Raw genomic sequence first — 16,458 nt, forward strand, 5'->3', positions numbered from 1 at the left:
AGGCATTCGTCTCCTCTTTCTTTCGGACTCCATTCCATTAATTGTAATAATTTATAATTAAAGGGATATAGGAATGTATATAAATTAAAGTCTTACTAACAAGTGCTTAATTTAATATTAAATACTCTATTAAACGTTCAGTGAGTTTTTCGTTGAGATATTTTAATTTTTACTTTTACAAAATTTATAATATTTATTTTTTTATTTTTTTATTTTTTAATTGAAACATTTTGTTTGTTATTTTTTTATATGTGGTTTTAATTTTTCTTTTTCAAATTTAAACTTGATTAGGTATTTTTTAATCTTTTTATTAATAAATTAATTTTATTAACAATTAAATAATTAAAACAAATATTTATCATGTGAAAAATAAATAGCCACGTATCGGTCAATGTTTACAAAATACATAAATCAACGTTTAAAACTAATCACAATAATTAAATTTATGATTTTTTAAAAGTTGAAGACGAAATATCACAATTGGAAAATAAGGGATTAAAATCACAATTTTTTTTAAAATAGGATAAAATGTCTCAATTAAAAAATAAAGAAACTAAAATTGCAAATTTGAAAAAATAGGAGGATGAAAATTACATTTAGTCTAAATATTTAAGTAAAAGTGATATTATTGCTAAAATGCAATTTCATTCCCTTATTTTTCTAAATTCATGATTTTAGTCCCTTTATTTTTTAATTGAGATATTTGGTCTCTCACTTTTTAAAATCTGCAATTTTAACTACTTTATTTTTTAATTAAGATTTTTTATCTCATATTTTTTTTAAAAAATTACAATTTTAGTCATTTTTTTTTTCAATTTTAGACTTGACTATGTATTTCTTTTTTAAAAAAATTTCAATAAATTAAACTTGTTAGCGATTAAATCATTTATAAAAAACATTTGTGGTTATAAATAATAACTAAATACATATCGGTCAATGTTTACATAAAATGCATAATTCTCTAATGTTTGAAATTAGGTATAAGGATTAAAACTATGATTTTTTAGAAGTAATAGATGAAATGTTTCCATTAAAAATAAGAAACTAAAATTATAAATTTTTTAAAAATAAAAAATAAAATATATCAATTAAAAAATAAGAAATCTAAAATCACATATTTAAGAAAATAAAAAAATAGATTTTAACCTTCAATCAAGAGTAAAAAACACAATCCACATAATCACAATGTAGGAGGAAAATTTGAAGGTACATTGTTGGCAGCCTACGGTAGCTACCGGTGTAGGCTTAGAATCTTAGACGGTGACTGAGAAATGAGAAATTAAGAGAATCGAGAGAGGCTTGCAATTGAAAATGTTTAGGTTGCAGATAAAGATAGTAAAAAATAGAGAAATCAACGGTAAAATAATGAAAAATTTATAATTTTACATTTTATTTTAATTTTATTCTTTATTTCCTCTCACAAACAGACCTTGAAAACGAACGGAGGATAAAAACGAGGCGCGTGAATTTGGGTTCAATAATTTGGAAGAGAGTAGAGTTACAAATTGTAGGACCTATAGCTTAAAATTTCCGTGTTTCCAATTACAGTGAAACTAAAAGATAGGTTAGAAATCTTATTCTATCCTACAATTCTCTTGAGTCAGAAATTAGAATATTTGAATACAAACTTATGCAGTATTTCATATCTATACCATGAGGGACTCAATTTTTGTGCAAAAGATAATGACAATGAGGCATGATTGGTCATAGGTGGGTTAGTGAGTTGTAAGATGCTAGAGGCTATAAGCTATAAGCTATAAGCTATCAGCATGCATGTCGATGTAGCAAGCAAGAGAAGAGAAGAGAATTTCACCGATACGATGCGACATCACATAACTCATTAACACTACAACAGTTCCCTACGCTTCAAATAATTCATTGCTGTTGCTTCTCCACCGTACACGCATACTATATGGCTCACAAGTAGGGATCTTTCTCAATCGGTTTGGGTTATTTTTATCAAATCTAAGATTCAATTTAATTAAATTTGATCAATTTGGATCAATTCAATTTTTATATTTTTTTAAAAAAATCCAACTCAATTCAATTCATTCATCAATGATTTGGTTTAGTTCAGGTTAACAGATTAATTATTTAAATTTGATATTCTTTTTCTTAAAAATATTATTTTATATTATGATTCATTCAAATATTTAATAAAATTAACATAATATTATCAAATGTCTGAAAATAGAAATCGATTCATTTAATATCATCAAAATAATATTTTAAAATAGACTAATACAACCTAAAACAAAAATATTCTTTAACGAGATTTACTATAATAATTTGAATCACAATTATTTCCTACAAACTAATTTCTAATAAGCTTTGTTGTAACCAGATATGATTCATTAATATTAAAAATATGATAGAAAAAATAATTATAAAAAAATTGTGAAACAAATAACAATTAATGTATTTGGAAGTAAAACTTTAAGAAGTTTCAACACTAGTAATGCAAACACTTACGGTTCCAACACTTTAAGTCCCAATATCAGTAGTATTTAAAGTCAAATCAAATAACTCCAAAAATTTTAATCGGTTCGATTTGATTTTGATTGGATCTATAAATTTAAACTCGTGACCCAACCCATACATGAATGATTGAATCTATAAATTTTGATCGGTTCGATTCAGTTTTGATGGATTCGATTCAATTTTGACACAAATACCTAAATGATCTTATTTAATAAAAATGTTGGGACAATTTCATGTACTCATATATGTTTCAATTGATCTTAATTAACTACATTAACTAAAGGAGATTAAAAATAATGTAAAAAAAGGAAAGGGATATCAGATGCAATTTGAGAAAAAACAGAAGAAATGTGAATGTAACAAAAATGTTAAAATAATTTTGTGTGTTCACATATTTCAATTGATATAACGTTAACCACTTAACAAGAGAAGATAAAAATAATGTAGAAATAAGAGAAATATCGGATACAAATTGAATAAAATATAAAGCCTGCGAGTATAATTTACTCTCATTTTTTTTACTCAAATTGTAGTCAAAATCGGAATTAAGCCAAATTAAAAAGATCTTACAAATTTGAATAATATTTAAGACCTAAAATATTTGGCCTTTTTAAAGATCTTTCAGTTCAACTTCAATTTTAGTACTGAGACTTTCAATCTCATAAAGGACAGAACAATTATTGATATTGATGAGGTATTTGAAAGATTTGTTACATTAATTTTAGGATTGAACTCAATCGGGAGATTCAAGTTGTGAGGGCAATTTGAGTTGGGGTGGCGAAGAGTAGCGTCGACTGTAAAGCTGATGCTAAGTTGCGTCAGCTGATGGCGGTCGTTAGTACTGTCAGCTATCTTAGTATACATTAGTACCGTATGCTATAAGAGAAGGATATTAAGAATATTTAATTGAATGTCGCTAGAGTAAGACTCACTAGCCTACTCTTACTTTACAATATAATAGATTGTTCAATTTCTTCAAGGGAAGAGGAGAATGAAAAAAAAAAAAAAGGATAATAAAATACAATTTTAGAACTATGGAGTTTGGATATAGTTCTCTCATCCGTATACAAGATTTTATCAACACTGACTCGAAGAACCACTAACAAACATGCAGAGCCAGAGTTAAGGACTGATGATACTATTCTGATATACATACACAGTCCATATGCATTATGTGCTCCATAACAAAATTTTGCCTTGAAATCTCTCTTAGTATGCCTGAATTTTTATCTTTATCTCAACTTGTGTCTGCAAGTGTAACAAATAGCTGCAGAGGGTTTGGTTCAGTCCTACTTATTCTTCTTGCCGCCAATCAGAATGCGCTGGATTTGAAGTACTCGGCTGAATGCTTGGTTGAACAGCAGCCTAGTTTGGAATTCTGAAACAAATGGGAACCAAGCCAATATGGCCACTGGTGCAAAAACAACCACTCCCTTCAAGTATTCGTAGCCCCTTGCTAAAGCTTTGACAGAACCCCACATGCCAAAGCCCTTCAAGAATGGCCTGCATGCTTGTCCTATCTGCACATATATAACTCCACACCAATCATAAAGAAGTGAATTTGTATGGGACACAAACTAAAGTCTAGTGTATATTCATCATGATCAAATGAGACCAAAAACACCAAAGCAAGAGGCAATGACTATTCAACACATACCTGAATAACTGCCCATGCTGTTGGCAAAAAGGCTAGGAGGCTAGCAAAAATGTCTCCAACTGTGAGACTCAGCAGAGTAAACATTAAGCTTAGAGCGACAATGGCTCCAATGAACAGAAACAATTTGAGAAGACGAAACATCAACTGGAAATCTGCGCTGAATTGCTTTCTACCCATGGATACAATCTGCAGTTTCAGATGCCACTAATTAATATGATCATTATCAAGCACAAGCAGAAAGAGCAAACTTTTTTTTATCACTGTATAATACCGACCTTAAGGATAACCATGACAGCTACTATCACTATCCAGGACAGAGCATAAACCTGAAGAGAAAATGTATATCAGAAAACTATTATCTATATATATACGATTTCTTTTATTTCTTTTCTTGAAATATTTTTGGGGGAGGGGACAGGAGGCGATGATCTATAATGGGATCATGGTATTTGGAAAAGGACTAGAGTCTCCTATACCCAAGGGATTACTTTGTCTCATCCTTGTTTGTTTGACAGCACTTCACTCACTCTCAATTACTGGACATTGGCGTTAAATAATTTGAATCCTGTTGTGTGGTTCCAGAGTTTGACATGAAAACATTAAATGAAATTAAAATAGCAAGCGTAATTACCAATATGCTCTTGTCACCTCTGGCTACATTTAGATGATACACAATACCATACTGATAGACAAAGAAACGCATGTCAAGTATAATCTCGCATATCCGTCCCAGAAACCCAGTGTGCTGTAGATGCTCCTGTTCCTCATTCCACCATGACTCCCAACTCTTGTTTGAAGGAACACCAATACCACCTCGATTACTTATCCACTTTTGCTAATCATCCCAGTCCTCAACTATCTTCTTCCATTCGAACCCTGATGGGTTGAAAAGGAAAGGAGAAAACAGAAATGAACAGACCATAAACCACATTGACCATGAGAGAAGAGCATAGGACGCTGAATCAGGTGTTGCTGATCCATAAATCTTATAACATATGAGCAAAATTGTGAGCTCAATTCCTTTCACAAAGTGACTCCTAGAGTACATCCTGTAATTTTCAGCAAACTTCTCATGGCGAACAACAAAACCACGCCCAGTTGCTCTGTACTTTGCCCCTCCATGCAGAACAGTGCGCCCAAAATAGTGCAGCTTTGTCCCTAAAGAGAAAGTGAAGAAAACTGGTGCTAGCTGCAACTGCATTATTATGAGCTCACCTATAGCAGTTCTGAACCCTCTCTCCAGTCCAATTTCCATAAACATGGGCAAAGTCATTATAAGTCCTAGTTGAACTAGGGATTGAGATGCTAATGCTGCCTTTAGTGCATCATCTCCCTTTCTCCTAGCCAACTTTAATATTGCAGCCTCAAATCCACTCAAAGACATGTACAGTTTGCCATATAGGAATGCATAACATGTGAGGACCACAATCTGTGAATCAGCAGAAGAAAGAATTAATTCCATATGTAGAATAAACAAATCAAGAAAAAAGAAGACATGTAAATAAATATATAGCTAAGACAAATTATATAGCTTCCCTTAAGAAATTGTCATTTCTCAATGTAAGAATACCCTGTTAGGTTCTCATTTTGTGGGGAAGAGACATATGGTTTAGTGTTCAAGTGATAAGAGATTAATTTCCACATACATTAATCATATTAGGATTGATTTGTTTTTAAATACAGTTAGTATTAGTTTTTTTATTTATTCATAGGGATTGATCAGGTACCATGAGGTTTACAACAATCCATGCACATTGCTCAACCAATTATCTAGATCCCTTGGTTTAATATTAATGACAAAGTTTTGAGCAAAATAATAATAAAAATAAACATAATTGCATCAGTAAACAAGTACTGTTTTTGCTATATCCTAAATGCATTAACCATTACCACTGAGCTTATATAAAATCCAATGGTCGTGAAATAACATGATAGCATGCGGAAAAAGTCAAGACGATGTCCCAGCCTGTAGATATCTCTGCTTAATGTCTGCTCTCCGTTACCACAAGACACTTTTGCTTCAAAAAGTGAGATTTGATTGAGCCCAACATCTCTACCCTTTCCGCATTGGATATATTCATGATGAGTAATATTTCCCCGTCTTAGTGTTGAATTGAATCCTGCATAGGCAAAGGCATATGATGCAACGTACCAAAAAAAAGAGCATTTGACGCAATGTGCCAAAAAAAGCATATGGTGCAGAAGAAATATCAAATGTCAGTGCAAAGAAAGATGTTTCAAAAATGGTACCAGCAAAAATATCCTCGCTCAGATTGATGCCACAAGAAGCCTTGCTAATTCCTCCCCGAGTTATGTGAAAAATTCTATCAAAAACATCTGGATGACCATAGTGGAATCGCACCCTAGAATTGAACCAATCCATCATAAGCCAGAAAATGCGCAATCAGTATTATATCCATTCTAATAATTTATTTCTTGCAACAGTAGCAGAAAAGGTACCAGAGGGGAATTTCAGAGTTCACTAACTATTATCTCCAAAAATTCAAACAGCATGGGAGATGACACTTCAACAAGAACAGCGAACAAGAGGGGGAAAAGAAGAAATATACAAAACCCAGAGAAGTATCATTTGAATAATACATTAACCTTTGAAAGTAGCTTTATATATTTTACATGCATTTCTCTTTTAAATAAAATCACTGCTTTAACTTTGGATGAGATCAATTGTTCAGTTGGAGGTGCCTGATTTATCCTAGAAGTTAAACAAGTACTTACAAGTCAACCATGCCATGAAATCACTAGAGGAAAACTTACTTCAGTGGTCTTGCAAGAACTCTTTGACCAATTGTGACAAAGCTTGTTTCTTGATTTGACATAAACCAAGCCAGGGAAGAGACACTGTAGCAAGTGGTAGAATTAAGTAATATAGTAACTTAACATGACAAAGTGCTTACTGTATGTGGATAAAATTCACCAGACCTGCTAGTAAAGATGTGCTCACGAACCCCTAATATTGTAGGTCGTCGCACCCCATGATCTTCATTAAACTCTTCCAAAAGATTGCGCATTTTAAAAGCTTCTTCCAAGTAATTATCCTAGAAAAAATTTGCAATACACCATTTCAATAGGTCAAACTTTATAGTGTTTTCCACTTATTAATGTCTATAATGTTTTACCTGGTTCATGTCTGCAATACACCATTTCAATAGGTCAAACTTTATAGTGTTTTCCACTTATTAATGTCTATAATGTTTTACCTGGTTCATGTCAATAGTCTGAAGAGCTTCGCCTCTAGTAAAAATGATGGCATGATTTTGATTTTCAGGCTTCCCTTCTCCTATCTTTGCTGGACCAGGCAGTTTTATTCGAAATATTTCCTTCAGAGAAAAATAAAAAAACTATAAGTTCTATGTTAACCACGAGTAAATTAACTTACTTTATGACATCAATATGCATTTACTTGGTCAAGATTGCCCACAGCTTTGATCAGTACAGAGTAATAAACTTTCTGTACTTTTCCTCCTTCTCTTTTTTCAACTTCATCAATATAAGCCACACGAACTGAAGGATTGCTACAAATGAAGAACCAGACATTATATTCTTAAATCAAATGAATTTCAGAAACTAAAAGGAAAATATATATTGGATTTGAACTAAGTTCAATTCATCAATTGGAGAACATACTTAACCATCAAATTCAGGATCTCTGTTGCATGGCGGTCTCCACTACACTTCTGATTCCCATAGTTCTGACAGGTAGCGACGTATGTAAACTTCATGTCAGCAACGGCCTCTAAACTGGCATATAAGGATTTCTGGCTCTTTTTATCTTCCTCAGATGGGGCAGTAACAGCTTTATAGCCATCAACTATCTCTGCCCATAAGATAGCAGAAAACCATAAAATCAGCTATTCTTGGTAGATAACTATTCTTTTGTCAGTCACCATGAAGAATATAAATACGTAATGAATTTCATACAAGTGACAGTTATGTATAAACCATGGCCCTGGATTTGAAATAGCTATAGATCACATGCCTGCCATTGCCACAGTAGCAACTAGACTAAGCTAAATAGCTCATGATAAAAGGAAATCATATTTACCCTGTTCATTTTCCATATCAAGAAAAGCCTTAAGCTTAATAGCCCGCCGGTAGTACATCATTCCCCTAACTGCATTAATGTATAAGTACAAGAGGGAAAATATTAATCCACCAAACCCTGTCTGTGGGGATGGAGAGGGTGGAAGTCATCACTGTTACCTGTCAGGCTAAGAGTTTGCCCTCGTAACAAGGCCCAGTGACGTAGCTGCAATATGTTTTCATCTTTCTCCCATATCTCACTATCTTTCTTACAATCAAGCCGTTCCATGAAGTTTATCCACTCATCTGGTAAAATTACTACAAATTTAGCCAGTCCTTTTTGTACTAGCAAATTACAGTCAAGATATGTAGTGTTAGTTATTACAGACCAGGGTAGATCTTTTGCAGGTAATATATGATTGACACACCATCTTCATTTTCAACCTCAAGGTCATTCTTCGAATAGACAGTCTCTTCACTGTAGTATGGAGTTAGGACACTACAAAAAGCAAAATGCTATTTATAAGCACAAGACAACTTCATAACACATCAGATTCAACATCAATGCATCACAAATTGCTTTAGAAATAAAATATTGAACAAACCAAAAGATTTATCATTTGTGTGTACTCCTCTGTCCTAAAATAAGTGTTGCATTTGGTAAGAAATTGTCCCAAAATAAGTGTCATGTTGGCTTTTCAATATAATATTAATTTTTTTTTCAATATAATAAGTTTCACTTTAGTTTTTCAATATAATACTAATATTATTCTCTTTAAATTATTATTTTCTTTTATCTATTTATTAGCTTTTCTTGGACGGTGTAAAACAATTTAGGATAACACTTATTTTGGGACTGGAGGGAGTAGTATTTATGAATTAAGAGTTTAAACATACAGAGAAAGATAGTAATACTCGTCCTCTCAATTTAAGGAAAACAGTCAAAACACTATATAACCCTGAAGGTCACAGCATCTATGAACTCTGGAAGGATTTCAACATTTAATATGAATTAGTTTAATGTCCACAAGAATAGGAAGATGTTCCTGCAGTTGATTATACAAAGCATGACATTTGCATATATCTTCATGACATCAATCGCGGCAAATGAGATACCTCTTCAAGCTGCATAATAGGCTGAGAAGCCCCGGCAGAGTCCAACGGAAGAATGTGGAAAGGCGCATATATCTCCGTCTTTTCCTGGACATCTCTAGCAGCGGCAATTATCTGAATGCACAAAAATCACTCACCCTTAATTCAAGCTATGAATGCTGAAAGAAAATTATGCGGCAAGCTACCTTTTTTTCACAAGATGAAAATGAAATGGCCGTGTACATATAAATTAAGACTAACCTCGGGAGCTACTTCTTCGACCTTCTCAGTCTTGTTAACGGCACAAAGCACTTCAAAAAGCACCCCGGCTGTCTGGTAAGCTTTCCCGAGCTAAATAAATAAAGGAATTAGTTAAGCATGCATACCTTATGATCTCAACATGGCACACAACCTATTGAAGTCCCTTGTCGTGTCTAGTGTCCGACACGCGTCCGTGTCAATATCGATAACATTCTATATTTTGGACATTACAAATGTTCACGTGTTCGTGTTCGTGTCCGTATCCGGTATCAGTGTCCGTGTGGATGCTTCATAGCACACAACAAAGCATAAAGGGTGTTATTATTATTATTGGATTCACTTTAAAAAAAATATTCATTAATTAACTATTAATTACACACATACATATATTTAATCCTGATTTTACCCACTAATTTTAGCAATTTATTATGAATTTGATTAAAATATATTAATAATAAATACTTTAAATGTTTATTTTTACAATGAGGAGAATGAAGATCAAATCAAAATTCTCAAACATTTACTTCTACCTCATTACTAAACTGACAGTAGTGAGTTATACTTAAAATGTTTTGCACTAGTTGATAGTGCAAATAGTGTATAAAAATAAAACCCTCTTGTTTCTATAATTTCTTTACTTTATTATTTAAAGTGAATCTCTGGATTTATGTAATATAAGTGAAAAAAATATATTTAATAAAAGCTTACTCGGATGGGCTGTCAGGTAATTCATACAGTATATTCAAGCATATTATCAAGGAGTAATGACACGAATTAGGGAACAATTAAAAATATGATAATGATACATTTCAACAATCTATTTTTAAAAAAATATCAACATTTCTCACTTCTTTTTATTTCTTTCTTTTAATCCAATTATATTTATATTTTTTCCTTACTCATTAGGTGTTTAATTTGACTTTTGAGTGTACAAATATATTTTTCTTTAAAAATAATAAGAAAAAGACAAAGCATTTTGGATGAAGAGAAATATAGAATCCCCTTAATTTGGTGGTTATGCACTTATGCGAAATATGGCACGTGCTTTAAAATATAAGCTGTGAAGTTATAATGATTAATAAAAGATAATAATAATTGGAATTATAAATTTATAATACTATATATATGTTAAATTATAAAAAAAACATAAAAGTATAATTACTTATTTTTTAAAGTTATAAACTTTTTGTTTTCAAAATCCCGTTGGAAGAGTAGAAGAATAAGAGAGGGGAAGAAGGAGATGACACGTGGCAGAGGGAGAGAGGGTTGTTTAGATGTCAGAGAGAGAAGGTGATGATTGGAAGAACAATGTTTACGCAGCGAATTGTTGACACCAAAATTATGAAGATATTTTGTTTAATTCAAAGTCTGTATATTACATGAAATGATAACTAGACAACATGTGAATGCGTCTAACCGAAATCAAAATGGGTGTCCATTTCATGCAATTTACTTATACTGGCATGTGTTGTTACTTTGGCCAATTCTAGAAGTAATTAAATCACTTCATCATAAAAATAAATAAATAAACATTCAATAAATCGTTGCTAACATTTTCATTACAAACCTTAACCTTGTAAAAAAAATCATTACACCATGCTTGTTAATTTGCAATATATAGATAGAAAGATAACAGTAAATTCAGAGTTGATTTATTTAGTGAGATATCAAACTGTGTTCGCGCAGTTATGTTTAATTGTAAGGAACATCTTTAAGAAAAACACGACTTTTTTTTAGAATATTACTTCTGCTGCTTCCTAATTAAGGAACAAATTTGGTGCTTGCACTTACGTGTCACATTCATTTATTTTTACGTATATATAGATAGAACACAGATGCTATCTCACAGCAATTGACGTGAGAACTACAATGCTAGAAGAAGCAGTAGTATGAGTACGTACTTGTAACAGAAAGTGTTATTAAACCAACTTAACTTGTGAATAAATATCTTAATTAATTGACTCCGCACAGTAAATATATAGTTTGGATATGATTAAAAATTTATCTGCATCTTTAAGATTACTCCGCACCACTTTAAGGTAATTAATTAAGGCCCAAAATGAATCATGCATGGGCAGAGAATATTTGGGAGATATCTTGTTGTATATATCCAAAAAGAAGCATCAATCTTGATAGTAAATGATTTCAATCTTTCTCATTGATTGTATCTACTTAGAACACGAAATGCATTAAAGACCACTCCTCTTCCAACCAAGAGAAAAGGAAAATATTGAGAGCTTATTATGTTTGCAAGGTCTCACTCGTTAATTTTCATCAGCATAGCTAAATTATAAATGTTTTTTCAAATGGACTTTCATTGCTCCTCCTCTGAGCTCTCAATATTTCATTACTTAAACTAATAAGCCACATATTCCATTGCGTAGTGAAAGGAGAAAAAATATAAGCTGTGTCAGTAAGCTAATATCCAATTAGCTAGAATTGATTGGATTTACTAAATCATGAATCACTATTTCACTAAATATATATTAAGGTTTTTGAAATGTAAATTTATAAATTTTGCACCAGACTTTCTATTTTAGTTGGAGTTACTCGTGATTATGACTTTGTTGGTATATATGTACACTGAACATAATTGAATTTTGGATCGTGACAAATTAATGGCTGTCATTTGATGTTATTATTGTGCAATTTGGACTAAAAAAGATTAAGTCTTTTGACCTTTACATAAGACACAAAATGTTAAATAAAATTTTGGATCATCGTTGTCTTATTTTTGTGTTCTATAAAAAGGTAGAAGAAGGACTTGGTTGCGACAAGGTCCCAATAATGGAAACGTGATTAGTTAATTAAGTGTTAATGAGAGAAAAAATATTATGTTAGGAATTTTATCATTCATAATTAATTAATATGGGTTACATATTATATTATAACATTTATATTAGTTATTCACATTTAAATAGATTTAATATAAAGTGATCTATTTAAGTAAATTCATTAGATTGCTAGAAAATTGATATGGGTTTAATGAGCGGAAACCAGTTTGACCCATTAGGGGATAATGGAAACCCTAATAGGTTTAAAACATAAGGCATGGTTATGATCCCCAAGACACCAAATCAATAAATAATTTATCCTCTCCCATCTGAAGAGAAAACGAAGATCCTATAAGGAAGAAGGTGATTTGGTTGAGAAAAGTCATTAAACCAATTGTTCGTGACCATTGTCAGATTCCGCTACGTGTTGATCAAACTCTCTATGATCCAAATATTCTTTAAAACCTCTTGATAATTTGACATAATGTGTTTTGGTGCTCATTTGGTATTTTGGAAGGTTTATTGAAAATTCCCAATAGATTAAACTAAAAAGAGTCAAATCAAAACTTGTTTTAGTGATTTATTTGATATTTAAGTTAACTAGGAACATCATAATAATTTGGTTTTAGTTATCTGATAGCTTTATTAGCTTGCTACAAACTAGGAAAAGTGCTTACAAGAATATTCATACATGATTTGCACATGTTTAGTAATTTTGTTAGAGGTTCGGGTGGTGGGCGTAAACACATTAGAATGCTTTCTTTGTCAGTCATTTTACTAAAATGGTCATCTTTTTGAATTTTGAAACAAATGCAACATGTTTTTTTCATTAAATTTAGGAAAGTACTTTCCAGAAAATTTGGCTTTTGAAAAGTACTTTCTACAATGCAAAATTAAAATTATATTCTAGAAATGCAAAATTAAAATTATATTCTAGAAAGTACTTTTCAAAACCTATAATTATGTGTTCTAAAATGTACATTTTGGAATGATATTTAAATTTTGTATTCCAGAAAGTTCTTTTTGGAATACAAAAGTTTAAACATTAATTTTGAAAAGTAGGTTTTGGAATGATGATATAGGGGTATTTAGGGTATAGTGAGTATTTGTGATAGTAAGGGGAGTGTACTTAGAAAACAAGGGAAGTGGATATAGCAAATGCTTCATTTTATGCATTGGTGGGCTTCTCTCTAACTTTGCAACCAGCCCGGCACAAATATAGCGTGGTTTCTTTGAACTAAAAGAAGCAAAAAAACGTGACAATGTCAATATTTTGATTTTCAACATGTTAATTTAATTTAAAAAATAAAATCAATAGAATAAATATATTGATATTTAACATTTCAATTTAACTATAACTTTTTAAAAAAAACTAACTAAATGACATTTCAATATTTGCATAATCAAATTAAAGATTTAGTGTAAAAGTAAATATTAAAAGTTAAAACCCTACCACAGTCAGAGAAATGCCATCGGTGGTCCTCAATGCCATGGGTCCATGATAAAGGACACTGCATGCGCTTTATTTGAAGAGACCAACATTGGGAGTCTATTCAATTTCAATCATATTTCCTTTTGGTCGTTCATTCATGGGGATGAGAATCGAACGTGAGAAATATGATCCACACTAAAGTAGTTTTCGAAAAAGTGCAGAATGTTTAACTTAATTTTATCTAGGTACAATGTATTTTGAAATAGGAAAAATGATTATTTAACACCTCCCTTGGAGTGTAGTGCATATATACTCATTGAAAAGGCAATAGAAGGAGGGAGAGAAATTAGAGATATAATAAAAAATTTAAAATAAATCGATTAAAATTAAGAATAATAGATATGAAAAGAATGTAAGAGAAGAAAGTACAAACATATTAGTTGTTTAAAATTATAAAGGATTATTACCAAAAGTCATTAATCATCATGATAGGTTGGCCCAATTTCGTTTGATTGTCTATCTTTTTCCATTTCTGCTTTCTGCCCCATTATCTTTTATTTGGTTCTCCCTTACACCTTCTCATCCAAGATCTCTCACACATTAACATAACGCCACAAATTTGCCTTACATCACATGAAACGAATTTTACAGTAGATATTATAATATATAAATAACTAAGCTCAAGCACACATCTAACAAAACCCCGTCTCAATTATTTCTTGTTTCAATCATTTATAGTTGTCACGATAAGGAGATACCAACCTATCACGACCACCTTACCTTTTGAAGAAGAAAAAAAGGAAGAAGCAACCCATTCCAACCCTCTTCATCTCTATACAAAAGAAGGCGAAGAATAAAGATAAAGGATCATCATAATCATATTCATATTGTACCAAAAAAATATTCATATTCATATTCTAGCCTCTTCCCATCATCCACATAACAAAAATTCATTTTCATAAGTTATTAAGGGTGAGATTTGATTATGTAGAAGAGAAAAGAATGAAAGAGAATTGAGAAAAATATTTAAATTAAAGTAATTTTAAAAAATGTAATAAAAATGTGAGATCTATATTATTTTTTAAAAAAAATTCCTTGAATAATTTTTTTAATCAGCAAATTAGAATATATTGAATGTTTTGTTCACAATGGATTAAATCTTCAACTGCTAACATATTAACCTTACAAACCCTTCAAACTTAATACAACAATTCAAGATTTTTTTTTCCTTGAATAGTGATATTTTCTTGACAACCAAACCAAAGCTAAAGGCTGCTTGCATTGCATGCCTTTGTTATTTCAGGATTATCTAGCAAATTGTTTATTTATTATTTTCTGTATTAAAAACTAATAATAATAATAATAATAATAATAGGGATGGGGCAAACCAAAAGTTAAATTAACCCCCATTTAAATCATCGAAAAATTAACCCCAATTTATTGTCTTTAAAATATACAAACGTCACATCCTTTGTCTTATACAGACATTTATCATAAATTTAATCACCTAAGCATGTAAACTGTCCTTATCGGATTTAGAAAACGAGGGTAACTAAATTTCAGAATCGATCTAACAATATTATAAGATTAAATAATTAATTAATTTAATGATATTTTGTATTGCTATGAGATTTTATTGATGTAAATAAAATTTGAAAGACGAAAATGTTGACATTTTGCATTATTTATAAGATATTTTTTAAAGGACATTATTTATAAGCTAAATGGTCGCAATTCCTTTTTCAAAAAGAAGAGTAATGATGCTTGTATTTTTTAATCACCTAAGCATGTAAACTGTCCTTATCGGATAGAGAAAACGAGTGTAACTAATTAAATTTCAGAATTAACCAAACAATATTATAAGATTAAATAATTAATTAATTTAATTATATTGTGTATTGCTATGAGATTTTATTGATGTAAATGAGATTAATTTGAAAGACGAAAATATTGACATTTTGCATTATTTATAAGCTAAATGGTTGGAATTCTTTTTTCAAAAAAGAAGAGTAATGATGCTTGAATTTTTTAAAGATAAAATTAGGATTTATTCTAAAAATACTATATTCCATGACTTTGAAGACAAAAGTGGAACCTAGAAGCTATATGATTTCGAAGCACATATGCAATCATGGATACCCATGCTCATCTCCTTCTGTACTTAATAATAATTAATACATACATTTGCTATGGGTCCTTTATATATACTATACAAAAGGGTAGTTAGAAGTATACAAGGGTAGTTAGAAAGGAGTTGGTCGAATCACATAATTTAGATACGGAAATGGGTTCTCCCACGCCAATTACAAAAACCATATATTATTCACTCACCACAATAAAAATAAATAAAAAATCTTCTTTCATCCGTTAATCAAGCTAGTTTTGTTAATTGTTAATAAAATAAATATAAATAAGATCACTGAATGATACGTGCACGACCCACCATATTTTGGACTACAGATTTCTTAAGTTATGGATTTATAGCCAAAATTAAGTAAGCTTCTTTATTGGCATGCAGCTTCTCTGACCCTGAGAGGCTGAGAACTTTTATTGAGAGTTTTTCTAAGTAAACAAAATTATGGATAGTAACTGTTTCAAAATTAATCTTTACATTGTCCATGATCTTAACAGCTATTTAGTTTTTTCAATTTAACTAGATAATAACACCAAAATCAGGTAAATATAAAAGTTTTGTCCTTTCACTCCTTTGAACAAATTCT

General features: G+C 30.9%; 1 pseudogene; it reads right to left on the minus strand.

Annotated features, from left to right (window-relative positions):
* Positions 1-3,674: 3,674 nt before the first annotated feature.
* Positions 3,675-13,798, minus strand: LOC114414344 (annotated as a pseudogene).
* Positions 13,799-16,458: the final 2,660 nt, after the last annotated feature.

This window comes from Glycine soja, chromosome 6, assembly GCF_004193775.1.
Source record: "Glycine soja cultivar W05 chromosome 6, ASM419377v2, whole genome shotgun sequence".
NCBI classification, from domain to species: Eukaryota; Viridiplantae; Streptophyta; class Magnoliopsida; order Fabales; family Fabaceae; genus Glycine; species Glycine soja.